Consider the following 24,729-nt stretch of genomic DNA (forward strand, 5'->3'; position numbering starts at 1 on the left):
TTCCAACAGGAGGAAGTGATGGCTCCAACAGGATGCACTTGGGTGGCTTTAGAAGAGGCTTAGAAAAATTTAGGGAAGACAACCGTTACCAGCGATGATGGCTGTGTTCCACCTCCACTGTCAGAGGCAGTATGCCTCTGGATGCCAATTACTGAGTATTTCTGGAGTGCTCATGTCCTGCTTGTCAACTTCCCACATGGTGAGATCAGGATGCCAGACTAGCTCGGTCTTTGGCCCAGTTCAGCAGACTCTTCTTACATTCTTATCAGACTAAGGCTGAGTTTGCACAGCCACTCTGGCCTATTCAGTAAGATACTGTATCTGTGCACCTTCTAACTAGGACATGTGAAAAATTGGGATGCGTGTCTTCTAGGGTTACATCCCGCACAAGTCACGTGACCTGTGCCCACAGATTGTGGTGCCCAAAGATGGGCTTTCCTTTGGGCAATGCTATCTTGCAGTCATGGCACCACATTGCTGCCCACCCTTGCTTCATCAAGTTGAAGTGACACTGCTATTGGGAAGGTGGTTCTGCCACTATCTCCCACAACACTGCTGCAAATAAGGGAGGCCAGGTAAACCTAATGGAGATATTATTAATTATGGTGCAAAATGAATGCTTATTAGCAAATACCTTCACTTTGCTGTGCAATATTTAGTGGATAGGATTACATCATAACCGTCCATGGTCAGTCACATTTAATAAATAATTCCCAACCATGAAGCTGTTGGCTGAACCTGGGCAAATTGTTGTCGTTTTCTAGCTCTTTGTGCAAACATGAAATAAGGACATGGCATCATCACTCAGATTCTTTGGGAAAGAACATGAACTGAAACATAAATTTTGTTATTATAAATAGATTCCCTCCTCGTTTCCCTTTAAATGTCAAGTGTAATTGTGTTTCTAAGATGCAGAAGATTTTATATATCTTATGCTAGAGATGAAAGCATTCTTGGAAGTCACACTGCAAGGCACAGTACTTGCCTGATTTGCAGTTATGACAATTCTCTGAGCACCTGTTCATAGGTATTCTCAGCACAGGATGTGGGGGTGGGAAACAAAACAAAAGACCAAAATTTGCCACCCACATAAAGAATTAATATTCTCCTAAAAGTCATAATCAGGTTAAAGACAAAAATACCTCACCTGAATTCACAGACCTATAGTTCTGTATGTCACATTAATACATAGTTATTTTGGCTGACTATATTTTAATACATTTTAGCCTACCTTTTCACAGGAGGCCAAAAGAGTAATGCGTTTATGTCTTTCCTTCTGAATCATTAATTTTGTTACACTGTATGGTGACATTTTATTGGGAAATATTTTTTTTGCCCCTCCGGTAAGGATATATTGTTTGAGAATTCAGATAACTTGAATGCTTTTCCTGGTAGTAACACATGTTTCCCTCCCTAAAGGCATAGTTTATATTTCTTAGATTTGTTTTCCCTAAACCATACATCTACTACATTACTTTCAGTGTCATTTATAAATGGCTTAAAATGCTCACATTCAGTTCTATTTAATGTGTCATTTTGGGTTTGATTAGCTATAGATTACTAAACAGCTGTCTCACTTTCATTACCTAGGGGTGGGGTGGTCTGTCTCTTGCTGGAGGTCTTTAAGGCATCTGTTGGAGATGCTCTAGTTCTGAATTGCCTACATAGAGCAGAGATGTGGACGGGATAGCTTTCAAGTAAGGTCCACCCCAACTCTAGGACCATCTACACTATACATGAAAATCAGTATTATGCTACTTTAACAGTCACAGCTTCCCCCAAAGAATCCTGGGAGCTGTAGTTTGCTAAGGGTGCTGAGATACCAATCACTTCCTCTCTATAGGGAACTCTAGGAATTGTGGCTCTGTGAAGGGAACAGGAGTCTCCTTTCAGCACACTGAAGTCCCAAACATTTTGTCGGGGAAACAAAACACCTAACTTAAGGTTGCATTTTGTACCTACTGACTCCATGGGACATGTTTTTTGATCAGACAACTACAAGATGTCCTGTAGTGTGTGGTGTCATGGGGATGGAAGGCAGAGCTGATGAGTTGCCCTCTCAAACCCCAACATCACTGTGGATTATTCAGATGGAGCAAGGTTGGGGCTGTGTGGGCACACTAGCAGTAGCACCAGGTTGGCACTGCTGATTGTCCACACAGCCCTGCCCTCCGCTGCTTCCTGGCCTCATCCCGGTAACCTGCAGCAAAGCTAGAGACAAGAGGTTGGCATACCAGCCTCTACTGAGAATTGTGTTGTAAAGCTCTCACATTGAAAACCATGGAAGCTAACCTTGGCCTGGATGATGCCTGAAAGTGAGACTATTAAACTGGTGACAAGCAGACAATTATTTCTATGTATTCTTCATTCTGTGGCATGATTGCTGGCAGCAGTGAGACCCTATCAGCACATGTTGACTGTGCTCAGAGAATTGCAGTGTTTGCCAATTTGCTACAGGGTGTAGCAAGTTCAAGGTGAAAAACTTGGAACCATTTTACCTATGAGATCACCTTAACCCGTATGACCCACTTGACCACTTCAATCTGCAGAACAATATTCATTTCACATTTGTAAGAAATTGGTGGTTTTGGTGTGACAGCACCCACACTTTGGAACTCCATGCCTATTGACATCAGGCAGATATGTAAAATGATGACATATGTTTTACCCAGGCTTTAAGCTTATTTAAATAAAATTACTTTTGAAAATTTTAGAAGCTTCCAACTTTTTTTTACTGATAATTTCATCAGTTTATTCTTTTTGTAAACCCCTTTGAGGTGGGTACTCCCTTCCCTGCCCTGCCACAACCAATACATATATACATTTTGTGAAATAAATAAACGCAATTATTTAATGTTGCCTTCTCATCCTGTCATATCATACTCGTAAGGCAGAAATCTTTGCCCATTGGAGCTTTGATCATGAATCTGCCACTCTTAATCTGGCATCTGCTTTGGGGTTTGAGAAAGGCATGATGGAGGATTTGCCTCCCATCTATTATTGTTTAACTGAGCTTCACTGCCAAGCAACAAACAATCTGAGAATTGCATACAATTAAGTTTCTACAAATAAGAAAAGGTCAGTTTGTTTCCCCCCTAGGGGATGCATTTGCCTTAGTTGTGGAATGTGGAATGTGTCTGATATAGTAGGTGATTAAAAAGCATTTATTTACATAGCAGCAAAAGTATCAATAACATCCAGAAAGAAGAGGCCTATAATGAGAGAAATCTTATTGTATTGACATCCTTTGACTTTATGCAAATGTGTGTGTGGGAATGAGCAGATCTTTTGCGTTATTATTTACTAGACACCGAATCCCTCCATGCTCCAACTTCCCATGAAGTTAAATGAAACTAATGAAGCTTGCAATGACAAAGTACAGTGAGATTCAGGCAGTGAACTTGTAGCCATAGCTTTACGGGCAATCTGAAAGTCATATCCCCTAAATATATCTGTAGGCTGCAGCATGTTCCGGACAGAGCTCCTAGTAAAAGAGATAGAAAAAAAAAAAAAACAGATCACAAGCTGTGATGAGGGTTGTTTTCATCCGTCTACAGTTACAGTTATTTCCTTTCATAAATACATCCTGTTTAAGCTACACTTTGGCTCCATAATGCATGAGAGTGAAAGGCACAGAATAAACTTGGTATGGAAATAGACCAGATGTCCCCATTTCATTTCCATGACAATATGCAGCAGCATTTGAATTTATTTATTTATTTATTCACCCTGCCTCTGCATGCAAGCCCTCGCAATGCAGCTTTTCTGAGCACAATAAAAACCTTAAAAGCAAAACAGTTGAACGCACACAATGAAAACACAAGTTTTCAGTCACGTATAAGGGAATGGCAATTGACAACAAAGTTTGGCAGGATTTTAAAAAGTGTGCAGGGACTGATTAAAGGTCACAAAACAGGTGAGCAAGGAGAGTTCTCAAGAGAGAATGGCAGGTGTAGGGCCACCAGTGAAAAGACTCTGTCCCTGATCTCTAGAATGATTAACCTGAGTGACAGGTCAGACAGTGTGTTTATATGGGGTGGGGGGGGGGGTGAACATCATCATTTCGGAATTCCAAAACACTCATAAAACTTTAATACAAAAGCATTTTTAACAATATTTTCATACCTGTATCTTAATCAAAATAATTTTAACAATTATTTTCTCTCTCTTTTTTTTTGGCCAAACCAGGACAATAAGTGCAAGGGTCTGCCAGGCTGTTCTAAGGGTTAATGGGGGAGCTATTTGCCAGTAATTTATTTGTAAAGCAAGAAAATCAATACCCAAGCAGTCACGTATTCAAACCAATGGTGCTTAGGGAATACAGTGGTACCTCGGGTTAAGAACTTAATTCGTTCTGAAGGTCCGTTCTTAACCTGAAACTGTTCTTAACCTGAGGTACTACTTTAATTAATGGGGGGCCCCTCTGCCAAAGTGCCGCCGTCATGCAATTTCTGTTCTCATCCTAAAGCAAAGTTCTTAACCCGAGGTACTATTTCTGGGTTAGCGGAATCTGTAACCTGAAGCGTCTGTAACCTGAAGCGTATGTAACCTGAGGTACCACTGTAATGCAACCAAACTGGATAAAAGCGACTGCTGTTGTGGACAACAGAGGAAAGTACAAACATCTTCTGTCTTGCCCTTCATTGGAATCTATCTTAAGCTGAGTCAGACTGTTGTTCCATCTAGTAGACACTTACTAGCAATGGCATTCAGAAAGGAACCTGCCCCAGCTATGCCTGGAGATGTCAGAAACCTTTTGCACCCAACTTTACACAGCACATGCAATAAAGTAGTACAAAATAACATCCCTTCTTTGTCAGTCCCCATGTTGCCTTGCCCCCCATACCCAAAATATTTTAACTCTGGAGTATTGCATTGCAGTATTGTGTTTTTTATGCTGCACACCACCTTTTATATTTTCTGCAAAAGTACATTTTCTAAATATTTAAATAAATGATTAAAACTATATTTTTACGTACTCCCACTAGTCAATGGTGTTAAGCTGTGACCCTAAGGAAATCCTTAGTTAGCTCCACTGAAACCAATAGACTCCCAAGTTAATGTGTGGTGTACATGCAGTATTAAAAGAATTCTTACTGAGACCTCAGCATCTGAATATGACACAAAGTTTTGTAGATCCCATTACAGATCAAATACACCATGCATACTTATACAAAATGCTTTTTTAAGCTGTTGTATAAGGGTATGATTATTCTGTAACAATTCAAGTGAAGTCTGTTGTAATGGAACCAGTTATACTTAATTACCACTTACATCCCCATCCAATATATATTACCAAATGCTTAACAAAAACGGGATATTTTTGGATAGCTTTAGAGAATGAGAGAATTTAAAGAGCTTGGATAATACCATCAAATTGTAATGGAAATATAATCTATCATGTTGAGAATGCAATATAGGATTTGCTTATATTTTGTACAGATGCATTGAAACTCAGATAAAAGATAAGAAAATCAGGAATAAAACTGACATTTGTCAAGCTGAAATGCTGCTTTTTACATCTGATTTAGATGGTCGTCTTTGATACAGACCCAAATACACATCTGATGAAATTGAAAGAATAATGTGTGGTAAGTGTTCAAAACACTATCATTAAAATGTTATTTTTTAAACAAGTGTCACATAATGTTCATGTGCATATGTATGGATGTGCTATTTCCATGTGGCAACCCCTGCACACTGCAACTTCCCTGCTCACTCACATTAGGTAACTGCCTTTCCTGTATTATTTTGGTGCCTACTTTTGCTGTTGTTGAGGTAAACGTACCCAAACGTGTAAAGTTGATGGGTGGCTTAATCTGTAATTTTAGTTGAGCATGTCATTTTAGCTTAGAACGTATCCTTTTAGCTGTTGATTTCAATCATTTTGCAGTTTTATAAACTTGTTTTCAACACCAATTTTTATTGAGAAGATTAATGTATGTTTGATCATCTTTGTAAGCCACTTAGAGGTTTTATTTACACTTAAGCATTATACTAATTTTGTTTTGTGTTGTTGTTCTTAAAAAGGCCAATAAGATTTTTTAAACATAGATCTCCAAAAAGAGTTGTGAATTTGTTCATAAACTGTACAGCACTAAGCAAAACACACCATTACTGAATGTAAAGTGATCATTTCTAGTTGGGTTTTCTTTTTCATGCAGCTTCTTTGAAACTGGATATTTGCCAGTTATAAGCCAGTGCAAATGTGGCTAGTTGAACTTCATGTTCAGTACCTCATTGATTGGCAAAACACCATTATAAGATTGGAGCTTCCTTATTCAATCCTGTTTTGACTGAGCACTGGGTTCCGTCCCCCCCACTCTGCCAAAGCCCATTACATTACTATTCTGCTTTTACTCGAGGCAATGTAACGTAACTTAACAGTTAAACTGCAGAAATGTGTTATGATTTTATTATGGTATATTTGATTTTGTTAAAAAGATACATGCCTCGCCTGAAGAAATGAAAGAATGTCTATTAAAAAAGGCTAATTATGAATATTTTTCAAACGTGTCTATGCAGTTCATAGAACTGCCCAGAGGCAGAGCTAAACTCTACTTTGTGCATTGTGATATGATGCTTCACAACTATTCTCGCCTGGGTTCCCACTCCCCTCCCCAAATAACACAGATTGTTTCTACAGGTGTGATGGGTGCATATGCTGGACTTTCGCATGTCATATAGCTCTTATTTCATGGAAGTGCACTTTTCAACAAATGTGATTTCATAGTGCCGTTTGTTACTGATAATAGTTGGAGGCAGGCTTTTGTACTGTAGCATGACATTGGGACATGTTCAATGCTACAGTTAGTTAGCCTTGCTCTCCACAGTTCCCCTTTCCACCCAGAGGTCTGTCCTCTCAGCAAAACAAGCTGAAATGTGCTCTGCCAGACAGTACTGAGGTACCTGGCTGCAGAATGGGCCTAAAATAGAACAACCCCACAGGAGCTGTTAAACTTCATAAAAGTTTGCAAGGTTAAAGAATACAAAATAGCAATTCTTGTACTGCTTTCAAGGCTGGCTAAAAAGTGTGTGTGTGTGTGTGTGTGTGTGTGTGTGTGTGTGTGTGTGTGTTTCAGCATGTAGTGAAATTATGGGAGCTGCAGTCCAGCAACCCCTGGAGGGCTGCAGGTTCATCACCCCTTAAATAAGTGAATTTAATATGCTGAAGGGCAATATATAAATGCTTTAAATGCACAAGCCAATTTTAGCATCTATATGTACAATCTCCAAATGGTGCTTACACCATTCCTTCCTTACGTAGCACTGAACAGAAATGGATACCAGGCACCCACAGGTGCAAACTTAATTGCCATTGTCAAAATAAATTAAAAAATTGTCCAGTAGCACCTTAGAGACCAACTAAGTTTGTTCTGGGTATAAGCTTTTGTGTGCATGCACACTTCTTCAGAAAGCTTATATCCAGAACAAACTTAGTTGGTCTCTAAGGTGCTACTGGACAATTTTTTATTTATTTTATTTATTTTGACTGTGTCAGACCAAAATGGCTACCTACCTGAATCTTGCCATTGTCAGTTAACGCTGAACCTAAAGTTGAAAGAATGGTGACATTCCGCTTGGATAATATGACTGCTTTCTAGCAGCGTAAATGCAAAATTTTATCCCGAACAACAGGAAAATATATATGCAGCTGTCTGTAAAGGAAAATAAAAGTAACCACAGGCTTTGTTCCAACCAGTAATACTGGAAACAATGTTTAACTCTATCATCATTAGCCATTACTGCACTATAGTCCTGTCCTTAACTTGACAAGGAGACCGTGGACCACACTGAGGCAAGACAGCCACACAAGCTACAAGTTATTGACATTCTGTGGTGTAAGAAACAGCAGCTTGTAGCTACAGTTACTGCAGCATTCTGTATCTGGCAAAGGAAGGACTGTCTAGCTCTGCTTGTATATGAGGCAAATGTTTTCACACTCCCTTTCTCTTACTGCAGACAGCATAATGTTGCATCAGATAGAACAGCCTCAAGACTCCTAGGATTTTAAACAGGAGCGGGAGAATAGAACCTCCTGGATTCACCAGCAGCATGCAGTTTTCTTGCCTCTCATGCTAGCTAGTCCATGTTACAATGCTGTCTATTTAAAATGTGGCTGAAATATGAAGACTATGGAAATATATCTGAATTATGTAATAGTCGCTGTTCAAATTGCCATTCATAATGCTACATTAAAATTGACTTTGTCTAAAATGGCTATGGGTTGTTTAAAGCAAAACAACAGAAAGCCTTTTTAAAATGCCATATGAATGATCACAAATTCAAATTAAAAAAGCTTAGGATTCACAATGAAAAAGCAAATGTATTTATTTTAATGTGGGAATGTGTTTATTTCAATGTCTGCACCATTGCACTTTCAAATAAACTAAATTCAATTTGCCTGGATGTAAGATCTCAGATTGAAATAAATGCTACATTGAATGTATTTAATGGAAATTCTCTGAGATTCCATGTACAGTGTGTAGCATTCCTATTGATGCTTACCACTCACAGCAAGCATATTTAATGCAGAAAATCTGATATTCCAATTTTAACAATCAAAAGTTTCACAAATATAATATCAATTGCAACAAATATTGCTGTTTAGTCAGGGTTGTAAGTATGCTATGATATGGTGGGAGCACTCAGAAATGCTTACAACTGGCAGCAGTTTAACTGTGTTGTTGTTGTTTTCTAAGGTGTGTTTCTAGCTCTCATTGTCATGATGATATATGACTGAAAGTGTGTGGGCGTAGCTTAGCAAAGTCGCAAAATCCCAAAAAACTGTTGTACAATATTTCAGTAGTCAGATAGTTAGCTTCCAGCTCCTAGACCCTCTCAGGACTAGCATTAATAATAATAATAGGCCTTTTCCGTGATGGCTCCCTGTTTGTGGGCTACTCCTGCAAGGAAGCTTACCTGGTGCCTTCATTACAGATCTCTGTTGTGGGGTGGTATTGTTTCGTTTGTTACTATGTTTTGCATCTCCCTGTGATTCTCAGATGAAGGGAAATATATTTTTTTAAAAATAACAAGAACAATCTTTAAAAATCTTTAAAAACAATGGCAAGCAAGTTCCATGAAATAAGAGAAATCTTGTAGATTTGCTTAGCTTTTGTAATGTATTCATGTCAAAGAATTTAAATTTTTATAGGATCTGGCTTGTCTTGGAACAGCATTGTTGTTATTTTAAGTGTAGAGATCTCCAGATGACCAATTCTATTTGTATGGTAGGTAATTTTGAATGGCTGTGGTGACAATCATATACAAGTGCTTTTTTTTTCATTAGGGAAAGTATATAAAGTTTCAAGCTGGCTCTTATTAACCATTGGCAATGAAGTATATTGTCACTGACTGAGAGGGAAAATATTATGCTTCTTTTGAAAAATACCAGGGCTTCCAGTCAGGTGTAAACAATCATAATTTTTTACATACAAAAGTCATTGGACTTTATCCAATGCTATTCCTACTCAAAGTAGACCCACTAAAATTAATGAAGCTAAGTTAGTCATGTTACTTCATTTTGATGGGTCTGCTCTGAGTTGGACTGGCATTGGATACAGTGCATCAAATCTTTCTTTTGGGTACGTGTCTTTCATTTGGAATAATAAGACAATTCTGCAATAGAAAGGCAGCTTAAAGTGGTTCTACTCAGAAAGCTATGATAGGTTTGTCAACAAATGCATGATCCCCTCTCAACCATATAAACAGGATATGTTTGTAACGAAGCTAGATTTTATCCAAATACTGACATGGGAATTGCAAAATGCAACCTTTTAGAAAGAAATGATGAACAAAAAGCTTAATTCAAAGAGCTGAGAGGGCTTTAACTGCCTGTGGAATTCATTCTTTCTTTAGAACATCAAGTTTAAAGGTTTGTTCACACTTACCTCTTAATTCCATTGTTTTCAAAGTAAAATCAACTGCACTATTCATAGATAAGGGGAAAGTTCTTTTCCCATGGCAAGACCATGATATCTTAATTTCATTCCCTCACCTTGTCCCCAAAGCTCAGTTCTTGAATAAAATGTCATTCAACAATTGATTGAAACAGGCCTCATTTTCCCTGTTAGTCGTTTCCTGCCTGCTACATCTCCTTCTCTTCTTACACATTCCCCTTCATTTTTAAATCTAAGTCAGGGCTTCCCTCAATGTTGTGGATGCTGATGACTGTCAGTATATATAACTCATTCTTCTATCACGTAAGGTATGTAGCATGTGATGGAAACCAATTAGGATCAATGTCAACAAACAGTTTTCCTACGACTGACATGGAAAAACCATGACAGAATAATAACGTACATTAGACAGCAATCTCTGAAGAGAAACACATCTCCAGGCAGCCATTTTTGTATGCTACAGTGTCTTAATATGGTGGCTGGCCTTCTCTCAACTGAGCACACATTAAAGCTTCCAGAAGACACGTCTATCTGTCTATCTAATTACACCTGATATTGAGAGCAGCTCAGCTTAACATGTGTTGTGATCTGAATGTGAAAGAGTGACAGGGAAACAAAACAAAACTGAAATGGGCTCATGTCTCGCGTGAAATCTGTACAGTAAAGGTTCGCTTTTCACTTACACTGCCTGGGTATTTTACAGCTTTGTCAGTGCTTATAATGTTCAGATCCTCCAAGTATCCCTATTTTCCAGGGACAATCTCAAATTCACAGAAGCCGTCCCAGTTTCTGATTTGACCCTGGAACGTCCTGCTTTTCCTTAGGACGTCCCTATTTTCATCAGAGAAAAGTTGGAGGGCATGGAGTTATGCAACCCCCGAGCCAAGGAGATAAGTACCTATACAACCTTTAGAAGACATCTGAAGGCAGCTCTGTATACGGAAGGTTTTTATTGTTTAATGTTTTATTATATTTTTCTGTATGTTGGAATCCACCCAGAGTGGCTGGGGCAACCCTGTCAGATGAGTGGAGCATAATAATAATAATAATAATAATAATAATAATAATATAGGACATCCCTATTTTGATCAGAGAAATGTTGGAGGTATGAATGTTCACAGACACCTTCAACAAATAAATATATAACATTCCATTCTTTGGGTTTCATTCAAGATGCTCCTCCCAATGTTCTTCATGCTAGTATCACTGTAGACAATTCATATTTTGTAAAGATGATCTAAACTTGAAATTCTAAAGAACAACTGTAGCCGTGTCAAAGGCCATAGCAGCACTTTTGCCATCTTTTTTTACACAAACCATTGTGTAAACTCTTCTCAGTTTTAAAACTGCCTGTGCCAGGAAGCACTGCTGTTCCAGAACATATAGAACTAGCTGCATGGTTCTTTGAATCACAAGCCATATGCTTTTGCCCTTAAGTCCATTCAGGGAAAATAAATTCTACAGTATCTAACCTGATGTCATTTTAGTTGTATTGGTGCTCTCTGAATCACATATTTCCAGTCTTCCTAATTTCATTTTATAGCAAAAATGTGTGCCATCCTCTTCTTTCTTTCTTTCTTTCTTTCTTTCTTTCTTTCTTTCTTTCTTTCTTTCTTCTCTATCTCCTCTCCCCCTTTCCTTATTTTTTTCTAAAATCCATTCTTATCCATCTCTTCTACTCATGACTATGGCTGTATTAATTTAAAACTAAACCGTTTAGGGCAATTTCTGTTGTTTACTTTCTTTCTACTCTAAATTAATTCTGTCTCTAAATCTGCAGCTGTCCAGAAAGAGAAGCTCCTGGATGATACATGTAAAAATCCTGCTTAGATTCCTCAAAAAGATAATTTTGATGACAACCTGATTAAGCCAGTATAAATCACTTTGTCTACTGAACGCTGCCAGCTTAAGCTATACTAGTGCATACCTTTCCCCGCTGCTTCGCCATTATTTTCAATTAACTTAGAGAATGGACTTTTATCTCTTGGTGTATGCCTGCCTGTTTGCAGCATCTCAACCCCAATTGCCTTCTCTGTGCCAATTATTCTTTCCCATTAGCTATTAGCATTATCATAATTACTGAAAAACCCACCTGTTCTGTGAAGGTGAATCACTGCAGCTATAAATACCTCATCCCACTCTTTGCTCATATGGCACTTTCTCCTCAGTATGCTATTGCTTCTGGCCTTTGGACTGCAATTTCTTTATATAATTGTTGTTCAGCACCATCTTGCTCTTAGGTTAATGTCATGATACACCTATGAACACAGCATACATTTTCAAAAACATATACTTGATTGAAACGTTCTTGCCCTAACTTTTAGGCAGCTAGGAAGGTGTGCCACTTTCCAGTAAAAGACTCTTGATCAAGCCAGGTTTCCCCCCCCCCCAAAGTATTAATTCTTTCCTGTCTGGAACATGATTATGGTGATGGTGCTGATTATTTCTTACCTTCCTTTCAGCCAAAAGTGCCAGGGTGGGCTAAGAAAGGATGGGGAAGAAATTTGATTCACATTGCACATAAAGGTGAACCTACACTTTCTGAAAGAGTATGCAAAAAAGGTCATCTTTTTGAAATTCACCCTTGTTCTATTTTGCACTACCATGCTCCAGCCAAGTAATGTGCACATAATGCATATGCTAGGGTAAAGTGTGCACATAAGTGCATATACTAGTGAAAATACCATACAGTAAGTAATGCATTATATTAGGGGAAATTGCTTTGCAAAAATGTGTGTATTTGACAAAATTGCGTACAAACATACGTATATTAGGAGAAATTTGCACACAAAAAATCTGCTGAATTTTCATGCATTTTTTTAAATCAAAACAAAAGAAAAAAATTCCTTCCAGTAGCACCTTAAAGACCAACTAAGTTAGTTCTTGGTATGAGCTTTCGTGTGCATGCACACTTCTTCAGATACGATCTGATACGATCTGATACGATTGGTATCTGAAGAAGTGTGCATGCACACGAAAGCTCATACCAAGAACTAACTTAGTTGGTCTTTAAGGTGCTACTGGAAGGATTTTTTGTTTGTTTGTTTTGACTATGGCAGACCAACACGGCTACCTATCTGTAACTTTTTTTTTAATGTAAACTGATATGGAAATGTGGAGCTTAGCATGGAAAAAATGAGAAAGGGGGAGAAATAAAAATTGGCAGATTTGAGCATCTTGAGTTACAATGATGAGGGGGAAATCAATATTCAAAATCAATATTCAGAAACAATTTACAATCAGAACTACAGGATGGTTCATTAAAATAAAGGTGTCACACTTACAGGCCAGCTTAAAGTGGTTTGACTTTGGCATATAATGGAAACTATACAATGAAAGTGTCAGATACACCTCTGTGGGAGGCTGAAGGGGTTGTTGCAGATGAAACACCAGAGACTGCATGTGCATCATCTCACATTCCCTCAAACGCAATGCTTTACAAGGGATTCATTTCACACTTTCAGCTGCCAATCATCAAGGGTACAGTAAGCAAGCACAGAGAAATGAAGCGTAGGAAGCAGGCCCAGGGCTGCTCATCTGATCAGCATTAATAAGATGCTTGAAGCCACTTGGCATACAAACATTCCAGCATTCTTTATTTTAACCAAACGTTACCCATTGATCTCAGAAAGTTGCATCCATGATTTCCCCAATGTTCTTTTTAAAAAAGCAGCTGTGTGGACCAGCAGCAGCTGAGGAAATAGCAGCCATAAGGTCTGGCATATGGACAGATGACTTGGTTGCAAGAGTAATATAGACCTCACTGTTCAGCAGAGGTCCTGTTGAAGCCCCAAGTGAATTGAAGACGCTAATCAAGCTTTGTTGGGTTTTTGGATTTGTTTGACATGAGTAAGGGAACATAAAGAAGACTATCATGCAGAATATAATTAGAGGAGAGCCTATGGGTTGTTACTGAAGGCACCTGAATGTCAATCTCAGCCCAACATTTTGAGGACCCTAAACTAAACTCTGTTCTTTAAAACATGCAATTGATTGAGACAGTTAGCCTTGTGCTGTATGGAATTTATTCTTTTATGCATTTTTTCACTTATATATTTGTTAAAGTATGGAACTGGAAGACAAATCTTTATGATGCACTGTATGAACTTGTGTAATTATATCCCAAGCCAAAATGATAGGGTTACTTAAAGCATGATTATAGCACACCCTATAAGTGTTAGCAGAGGTGCAGAAAAATGCAATTGTGACCATGCTTTAGTAATAAAAATTCTAGCAGTGTGCTATTGCCTAAAAGAGATTTTTCATTACCTGCAATATTGACCCCTTTGATATTGATGAAAATATAGCTGCTGTCTACCGTACAAGCAGTACTTCATCCTTAGTAATAAATAACAAGAACATTCAAGTATAAAATACAGTAATGTACATGCAGATCAGCTTAAAGAACTAGATACACTTGGAAAGCTATTGGTAGTCACAGATTTTAATAAATGTTGAGTTAAGGTGATATTAGTGGAAAATTTATAGTTAATTTCCACCATATTCATCCATCCACATCAGATGTAAGAAGACCAAGAAGTAAATCATCTGAGTTAAATAAGATTATTGCTAAAATATAATGGGCAGGCACTAAGGTCAGCCAACTGTATAACCAAGAAGCAAAGCTTACAAACTAGTCCTAGCTGAAAAAATGCAACAGAAATGGTGATTTATAGTGCAAATAATTTTGAGGGGGAAAATAGCATGAAGTCTCATTTTAGGCTACATATCTCAGAGTAGAATAGTACTGGAGAGCTATGCTCAAGCAAGAAACATAAAATACCTACAAAGCTCTCAAAGATGTCTTCTGCAAAGAATGAAAACAACAATTACACCCAGCACTCAATGTTTAGATGTCTGTAAACCATTTGCTAAGGTAGTGCACATTGGTGATAAGAGTAGACATTTTGTTGTACTGAATACCAGCTCTATCAAGTAAGAGAATGAATTGTCCCGTAAGATTACATACCATGTAGAATTGCTTTAATATAATGTAACATTCCAGTTAAAAGCAATGTTATCAGGTCCCCTGGAATAAATACCTCTGAGAATAGTGTATATAGTTGAGTAGAACACACAGTGCATTTCAGCTGAGGAATAATTTGCTCACATCCCAATGCCAGCACAAATTGCAGATCACTTATAATTTGTATGGCTCAAAGACCACATTGGGACGATGAAAGAGTGATAGCCTACGTCAGCTGCAACAAAGAGCTAGGGACCGAATATAGCAGTAGATGGACGCTTCCTTTCTTGGACAAACTGCATAAAACCTTCCATCCTTGATGCAGGCAAATTCCTATCCTGAAGACATCTTTTTCTTAATGTTTGGCAGTGCCACAGTCTGCTGCCTTCCAAACCAATGGGTAAGGGAGGAATTAGGACAGTGTGGGCCAAATTCTTGCACATCTGCTGCAATAATGTGAACATAGGGGGATTTGAAAGATGAGTAGGTGGCCTCATGGCCACTGATTATCCCTTTCAATTGCTCCCCAGGGCTAGTCCTGAAAGTGCTTTAATTTCACCAGATTTGGATCTATATTTGTAAGACCTTTTAAAAGAGAGATTATAGAGCCCTTTGAACAATTTTCTGTGGAAATCTGGCTCATGCCTGGCGTAATATTTGAACCCTATATGGGTGGTGTCTTTCCCACAGAATCAGCATTGAGGTATTGATCTGGTGTGAGAAACTCACACAATCAAACCAGCCTTTTGACTGGATCACTAAAACTGGATCACTCAGCTATGCCAGAAATGCTCGCAGTGGGGCAGGGGGAGAGAAAATATCTCACTGAAGGTAGGTGATGTGTAAAGGGTCCTGGTGTCATACCCAGATGACCCAGGGTAGTCAGATCCAGTGGATATGATAGATGCAAACGCCATAATAACTCTTCAGTTCAGCCGCCTCTAATCTATATCTGAAGTAGTGATGAGAACAGAACCTGATTTCTCTGAAGAGCATGGGCACAAGGTGAAATAGCACCAAAGATTTCAACATTGTCATTATTTCAAGCAAAATGGCTCAAAGTGACTGGAGTGATTATAGAAATATCTCTTAACTGTCAGCTACAGGCAAACTATTGGCAGGCACTCTTCACTGCTGAATGCTAAACTTAAGAGTCACTCTGCATCTATTGACACTGGAGCTTTAATTATGACACAGAGCTATTGGCATCTTCTCTGCTGCTTGACAACTACAGAAAATGTCCAGGCAAGAAAATCAAAAACAAAATAGACACAGCCTCATAGTCTTCATCAGCCTGACAGAAGCATTTAGAATCATAGAAGTGAAAGAGTCATTGGGTTTCTCTAATCCATCTGAGGCAGGATTGCTGCATCTAAACTTGGAATGAGACAGAATGACTTTCGTAGCTTTGCATTTATCTTCCCAATGGCCCCAAAACATAACCTTATTCTGACACTTGTTGTAAACATTTAAACATTGTTCTCTTGTACTATTCAGTTTTGTATTGCACTGTTCTCTTGTATTGATTACATTGCACTATTGGGAGACATCTGTACCTATTAATACTTGCTACTGCAAATGACTGTCTTGGGTCCTGTCAAAATAGGGAGGGACCTTGTCACATAATCCTGTGGGATATGCCCAGTGAAGGAGCATAATGTTCTCCCTGGTTATTGACTCCACTGTAGATGAACATGTACTTACTAGAACAGGGGTGGATCTACACCGCTATAAATAAGTAAAAAATTAAATCATTATAACAAAAGGCGGGAGGAGTATGGAAAATTGTTTAGAATTTTTATTTTGCACCAGCGGCATCTGGTGTTGCATGTTTATAACGCATTCAAAACGCAGTTTTTTGACTCATGTAGCTGAGTCCCAGGAGTCACCATCCTTTTTAGGCCTATGGGCACATTTGACCATGCGGGTGGAGAGGGAGAACTCAGTGGATTCAGGGTCATCAAGTTACTCCTCCAGCCCAGAGCCATGTTGATGACTCCTGAGATGTTCAAGTATTGATCTAGGGCAGGTTGCTACTCTTCAATAACCAGTCTCGCTTTCTTGGCACTCCTCACTCCTCTTTCATTGCCACACTCATTTGACTTCTCTCTCATTTTATATTTGCACCTGTACTCCTCTCACCCCCCAAAAAGAGACAAGATGCATAAGCTTGCTGCTTTAATGAGCAAGAATGTTATTTCAATATAAGTAATAGACAATGGGCTTACTTAATAGCTTACTTAATAAGTACAGAACTCCTTATCTCCAGAGTAAGCGCCATATCAGACTTACATAAAGGAGATTTCCTTCTCCTGTGTCAATCCTTTTTGGGCAAGCTGCCTTGGGACAATGGCTAGTATTTCAGCTATTCATAGTCCCTGGTGGCAGTAGCAGCGAGGTTTCCCGCAGGCTTCACTGCTTTTCGTGGGTTAGCCTGGCAAACTCTAAGTAGATGTCCTGTCCCTTTATCTTCAGTTACAATACTTGGGACTTTTTAGTTGTGTAGGGGTGGGGGAATAAGGGTGCATATGATAGAGAACTATGCATGGTGTGAAGGAGGGGGAAAGAGATAAGTTCCCCCCCTTTCTCATAATAAAAGAATTTGGGCGGCCCATGCAATGAATGAGAAAGTTGGATTATTCAGGACAGGGTAAAGAAGGTACTTTTATACAGAGAACATTGTTAAACTGAGAAATTCACTTCCACAAACTGTAGTGATGAACACTAATCCTTAAAAGAGTATTCAGCAAATTCCCCGCTCCTGGTTTACATAGGAGATAGATAGATATATTTCCCCCTAACCTAGCTATATAGATTTATCTTGTTTTGAGGATTTTTAACTTAACAAATATATGCCTATATCTATAGATACAGACAGGTAAATAGACGGAGATAAAGACTTTGAACCACACCCTTCCAAATCATCTTTTGCCTGTCCTGTTGGGGCAGAGTGTTGTACCTGAGCAGCCATGGTGTCCCTCCTAACTCCGTGATCTCATAACAATAGAATCCTGCTAATTTGAATCTACTTAACTGCTTCTTCATGCACTACACAGAGCAATCAATGTCTGGCAACTAAGACTGTTATATACATGCAGGAGTCTTTTCTGTGTCATATGGCATGATGTAAAAGGGTTAATTGATCAATTTCTGTAATGCCATACCATCTGATATACAATAATAAGGGCTTAGTGTGAACTAGGTCATAAGTAGTATAAGTCTGATGGTTTTGGTCTATCATCCACAGGACACAGAAATGAACATATCACAAAAGCACCATATAATTTAGAATAATCAGCAGTCTCTGCCCAGTAGAATTTCTGCAATTTTCCCCTGGAGGAAAGCATTGGGGGAGGGGGAGGAGCAGTATAAATTTTAGAAAAGCTGTTCATGGTGTCAGGACTATTTTACAAACTTGCATTCTGGGAAATTTTGTATTAGCCCTTTCATGAATGTGCATAGCCTACCTAACAGCTAGAAACATTGACAGCTCAACGTCTCTTTCATCATTCACAGCTCAGGGAAATAGAGTTGAAATTAAGTGCTGTTAAGTATTATGCTGTGAGAGTTTGTGGTTTGGTGGATCCAGATATTGGTACACCAGTCACTTTCCTCATATACAGTGAATCGCAGACCAAAAAAGTGCCTAAGAAGTGATTAGGTGATTTGTGAACTGGGCTCTTGACATATTCAAAATTACTAAGGTGAATTACTTCTTGAATTAGGAGATAATTATATCACCAGTCTATTCTGCAGAAACAAAGTAGACCTCAAACAGGAACAATTGCAATGGAGTATTGCATTTTTCTCTGTGCCCCATACTCTAATTAGCACATTCTAATTTAAAGCTTAACAAGAAAGCCACACAAAGTATATAGTTTATAGCTTTATATTGTTAAGCTGGGTGGTTCACAGTGAGACAGAACCCAGTATTTTATTTGATTCAGTTTGTTGCTTCCTTCCCCCCCATCAGATAATTAAATAATCCAAACAAGATGAAATGAGTTGCTTAATTTCTTTAGGAATTAGAAGTCATTTAGGTTTGAGAAATTGCTTTTCAAAGCATCTGGATGTTTCTCTGTAAAAGACCAGATGAGCTGGTTTGTCCTCTAATTTCTTTCATCTTCAAAACTTTAAATCAAATCAATATTTTATTGCATTATTTCTCAATGCGAGAAGCATTTTTCCCCCTTTCAAAAGACTGCATCTAAGCCTACAATCCAAACCCTTTCTGGTTGAGGGGTGGGCAATGTAGAGGGGCCACCACCACAGATGTAGCCCTACTTCTCACACCAGCTGGGCAACAGCTTGGGGATAGGCAATTTACTGTGACAGCCTGGAGCTGACACATGATTAGACTCAGATTGGGCCTGATGTTGTCACTTGAGAGCAGTGATCTGCTGTGGATCTGGTGGACTCTGCAGTAGCCCTCCCCACTCTCAAAACTGGCTCTGCCAGTCCACATGTTTGGAGGCTGAGTCTGCTGGGTGTAGGGAGACTTCTACCCAGTCCAACCCTCCCAGCCTGGTGTAAAGGAGATTTGGATTGCAGCCTTCAATGTTTCATATTCTCTTTTCAACTTGTATTCCTTGGGCTACAATTAGCTGGATATATTAGCAAGGTGTGGTGGTGCTGTGGGTTAAACCACAGAGCCTAGGACTTGCCGATCAGAAGGTTGGCGGTTCGAATCCCTGCGACGGGGTGAGCTCCCATTGCTTGGTCCCTGCTGCTGCCAACCTAGCAGTTCAAAAGCATGTCAAAGTGCAAGTAGATAAATAGGTACCACTCCGACGGGAAGGTAAACAGCATTTCTGTGCACTGCTCTGGTTCGCCAGAAGTGGCTTAGTCATGCTGGCCACATGACCCGGAAGCTGTACACCGCCTCCCTTGGCAAATAAAGTGAGATGAGCGCCTCAACCCCAGAGTCGGCCACAACTGGACCTAATGGTCAGGGGTCCCTTTACCTTTTATTATGAAGATAGGACTATGGTTTCTGAACTTCACTTGCTTCAGGAAAAAGAGGAGAGGGAGCCTGTGGCCATTCCGATGTTGTTGGACTTCAACTCCCAAAGGCCCAGTGGCCAGATTTTGTAAGACTTGTACCTAGCATCAAGGTTGATAGAGGTTGCCCATAACTGCAATAAACCATAGTTTAAACTAGCTGCTTTTTCTGATCTTGAAATGTTTGCTTCCAGTCTCCTGTTTGGATGCATGCTGGACAGAGGGGGGGAAGTGATGGGCACTTGTGCCAGAGTCTTCAGCAGGCTATGGTCTCACATTCTTACAGACTCAATCACCACACTTTTCTAAAGCATCCGGATTATCACACTGAATTGTCTAACAAGCATCACACACTCGACTATAGTGGAGCATAGCAATGGGAAAACACATTGTTGTACTTACACTTGGGCTGTAAATATAATGGGGAAGGAACATGCTAGAAAATGCAAACCAGATAACTAGTGTATTGACAGACCACATAGAAGGTTGGCATTGCGATCCCATTCAAAATAACGAATGATAATTATAATAGTAATAATGCATATTCTTTAGCTAGTTGCAGTCCTTACAACAGCCCTGTGTGGTGAGTCAGTATTATTGTACTGCAGATGGGGGTACTTAGGTAGAGAGATACTTTCTAACACTCCCTGGAAAGTTCATAGCTGCTGCAGCAATTTAAGTTGGGACTTTCTGGTTAGTAGAATCGTGACAATGATCTCATCTGAAATGGGTGAAAACTGAATGAACTAATGCTGGCAGTTCCAGAGAAAATGGCTTGTGTAGAAGCAATCTACATGTCAAATTGTATATTGATTTGTTTTTATTTGTTGCAAATAGTTGAGATGTTCGGTCCAGAGTCATGATAAAGGAAATGATAATTTTAGTGTGCCAGGGGAGTGGGGGCAGGTAACATGCCATTTCTGTCTTTTCTCCCCTCTCTTGGGGAAAAGCAAATTCAGCAGAAGTGAATGCAGTAAAGATGCTGTCCAATGACTCTTTGATGAGACAGGTCTAAAATCATCAAAGGCTGCCCTCTTATTTTTATCAAAAAAGTACAAGCCGGGCCTATAGAGACCACTGAGTAGGGTAGACGTTAAGAGTAATTAGCCTCTATGATAGATAAATCTTCCTCCTCTGATGATCAAAGACTGCTGAAATTGCTAAATCATATGCAATGCTTCAGTGATATGAGTAAAATAAAGTAGAATTATAATCTCCACAATTGCATTACTTAGGATGTTAACTCTATTTTAAATACATTTGAATTTTATTTTGGTTCCTTCTTCTTTCTTTTTGAAGATATTAGGCCTCTAGTGATATAATTATTAATATTTTCCAAATGTTATTCTTCAGGTAGGTTAATAATTAATTGACAAATGAATGGGGAAGGAGGCTGCAAAAGGGAGAAGACATTATTCTTTTAGTTTCTTTGTTTCTTCACTCAGAGATACCTATATAATTTTTCAGCTATTATGGTCTTATGGCTATGGGTTATTGTCAATACCGGAGTAAATCCTGGAGGGGTGAAGAATGGTGCTGCCCAGTAATGATGTCACTGCTTCTCTATCAGGTACATTTCAGAGTGACCAATAATAGTGGGGGTTCTTGTCCTCAGGTCTACCTTAGCTCTGGCATGTCGGCTATCTGGTGCCAATTAGTTTTCAAATTAGCTTCCAATACAATATGGTGGGGGGAGAGGATCTGTTTTCACACCAAGGGCCAGGGCTAGTGACATCATTAGGCCAACTAGGCAGTGAAGACCCCAGAGAGGCACAGTACTGACCTTTGAGGTGCACAGCATTATACGATTACTCTTTGCTTTATCTTAAAAACTGCTGAGAATATTTAACTTTTATCTTATATGCTAGACAACTGGCTACACCAATAACATTCATACAAAATAAAAATGGGGAATGGAAAATGAATGGTATTAGTAAAAAAGGAAAAATACCAAAGTCGCAGCCCAGGAGCTTTTCCACTGAAGCTCTCATTTGCACTAATATTAGGTTTGATTAAAAAAACAACCATATCCACTCAGGTATTGTCTCACTAGACTGACCAGCATGAAATGATTTGAGATGATAATAGAAGAATAATTTTAATTACTTATTACAATGTTGCTTTTTCCCAAAAATCAATTCAAAGTGACTTACAAAAACAAAGGTTAAAATAGATATAAACCAAGAATAAAACAACTTAAAATACTCACAATAATGTGCAGCAAATCCAACCCAACTAGTATCATTATCAGCTTAAAATTTCCCATTCCTGATATAATTTGAAAATATCCAACCCAGGAGTGACTTCACTTCACTTTCAGCTACCTTATAATAATAGCAATGCATTATTATTTTAACAACAACTTTGGAGGGTGGTGGAACTACAATATGCTCTATAAGGGAATAATCCTTGTTGCCAAGGAAACTAAGTGGAGTACACGATTAATATATAAGCACTTTAAAGACTGGCATGGCAGATGGAGAAATAAAGTTGAAGATTTTTTCCCCCATTGTTATGCACCATATAAAAAACATAATTGTTAATTGTTGACCTATTAAATGCTACGAGTGTGTAATACATTTCCTGCTAATTATCAAGTCACTTCTTATAATGTATATCCAATATTACAATTATAATACTTTCATTTAAGGGTAAGGACAGTTGAGATTTCTGTTATAGGGTGTGGTACCTGGCCTCAAAACTGTTCACATCTGCTATACTAAACATAGGGGCCAGATTGAACAAATAAGTCCTGTTAGTGGAAATCCATACAATAATTTCTGCTAGTGCAACAACACTTTCCTCTTGTCCTTCCCCCATGCACCTCTGTGCCTCCACAATTGGTTTGGAATAGGTCAGAAGAATCTCCAGAACAGCATGCCAAAAAAAGGAAAGGAGGGATTTTCCATCTGCCAAGCAGTAATGGAACGATTACCATAGTACTACACCAAATACCTTCCATAGGAATTCAACTTAGTCATGTTCATTAATTTAATAGGCTTGCTCTTAGTGAAAAGTAGTTAAATGCCATGCATACTGTCAGGGACTCAGCGGGAGCGCAGGGAGGAGAGGAGATGGAGAGCGAGGGGGAGCAATCCGAGGGCAGCGTAGGAGAAGATGACAGCAGCCCGATAGATTCCATGAGCCTCTCCAGCGAATCGGAAGATTCACAGAAGGGGGCGCCGATGGGCAGGGCAAGGGGGGACCCAAGGGGGACACCCCAGAAGCAAGGGGCCAGCGGGGACTCCCAGAGCAGCAGTTGGAAATCAGGACCAGTTTCCCCACCAGAGCGTAGTGGGGGGGAGGAGTCCCAGGTATCAGAGCCCACATATGCACCACCAGCGAGAGAAGATGACTCAGGGTTGGCCACGCCTCCATCGGAGAGCGAGGGAACGGTCAAGAGGAAAGTTGCAGGCTGGGCGCGCGTGCCAAGTTCAAATGTACAGGCGAGCGGCACAGAAGGTAGCCCGGATAGGGAACCAGGTCCTAAAGCCCGCCGGAAGGAGGGGGAAGAATCATCAGGGTCAGCGTCAGAGGAGTCCAGGAAGGATGAAACCCTGGCGGGCAGGAGGGCCCAGAGGAGAAAGGAACTTAGGAAGAGGTGGAGCAAGGTGAGAGTCTTAAACTGGTGTGGAAGGGGAGGAGACTCAGACGGGACTTCGCCGGTCTAAGGTCGAGACGTAGAGCTGCGCGCTGCGGCTTTAAAATGGAAACTGAACTTCAATAAAGACTTTTGTACATAACTACAGCCTAGCGTTGGTCCTCTGTGACCTGGGACCTGGAGGCAGCTCTGACACATACGATCCATTATCCCCATTCATGCCTTCAGAGGCTGCCTGAATTCAAGTGGAAGAAATAGATTACCCTTGGAGATGGAGGTTAAGAAAGGATGTTAACATTCTAGATCCTAGTTAGTCACTCCACAGGGGTTAAGCTCTAACATCATTATGGACCAAAGAAAAGAGTTGTCACTTTCAGAGGGGAAACTCACTGCATTCCAGTTGTGAAGAAGACTGTGTAAACCCATGCCACCTTTCTCTAGCTGCCAATAGTAACTGAGTTTTTCCTCAGAGAAAGCGACATTCATAACATTTCCTGCAGCTCCTAGAGTATTTTGCCTTCCTCAGGTGCAGTGGAGAGCACTGTCCCATAGACAGTCTTGATGCAAAATTCAACTACAAGTCCACTTGGCTTCTGTTTATGGATTTGGACTACAAGTCCCATAGACAGTCTTGATGCAAAATTCAACTACAAGTCCACTTGGCTTCTGTTTATGGATCCTCTCATTGTTTGTTTATGGAGGAAGCCCGATGTCTTGGGCTGGCCCTGCTGGTGTGCAAAGAATATCATGAAGAAGACATATTTGAATTCTTGACAGGACAAGGAGGCTAGCTGTCTCTCAGATAAGTGGGGCCTAGCCATCCAAGACTTTTAAACATTATAAGCAGTATCTTCATTTGTTCTCAGAACAAAATAAGGAACTAGCACAGTGTAACTTTATGTTCTATTGACAACATGTGCAAAGTAACCTGAATGGAAGATCCACCGCTGATTGCCTGGTCACTACTATGAAACTCAGTATTCAGCCATATCCAGTTGAATGTATTCATTATCCTCTTCCCACTGTACACTCAAAACTGGCCTCCGTCATCCACTAAGACCATCCAGGTAGATATATTGTCTTGATATAACATGTCCAGCCCTTTCAAATGGACATGGCCAATCTTTTTACAGTTCGCCAATAACACAGCAATGAGCACAGCTTTACTAATAGGCCAGTGAAGTTAGGCAAAGCTACTGCCTTTCCAGGATCTGTAGATCACTTGGTGATGCTACTTTCAGTGATCAATTTTAGCACTT

General features: G+C 39.6%; 1 long non-coding RNA gene across 1 annotated transcript; it reads right to left on the reverse strand.

Moving 5' to 3' along the window:
- Nucleotides 1-3,383: 3,383 nt before the first annotated feature.
- LOC307214563 lies at nucleotides 3,384-22,182 on the reverse strand. The gene is made up of 3 exons (XR_013838212.1): nucleotides 22,079-22,182; nucleotides 12,354-12,383; nucleotides 3,384-3,484 (listed from the first exon to the last, which is right to left on the reverse strand). It is a non-coding gene; the product is annotated as an uncharacterized lncRNA (long non-coding RNA).
- Nucleotides 22,183-24,729: the final 2,547 nt, after the last annotated feature.

This window comes from Podarcis cretensis (assembly GCF_951804945.1).
Source record: "Podarcis cretensis genome assembly, chromosome: 4".
In the NCBI taxonomy this organism is placed as follows: Eukaryota; Metazoa; Chordata; class Lepidosauria; order Squamata; family Lacertidae; genus Podarcis; species Podarcis cretensis.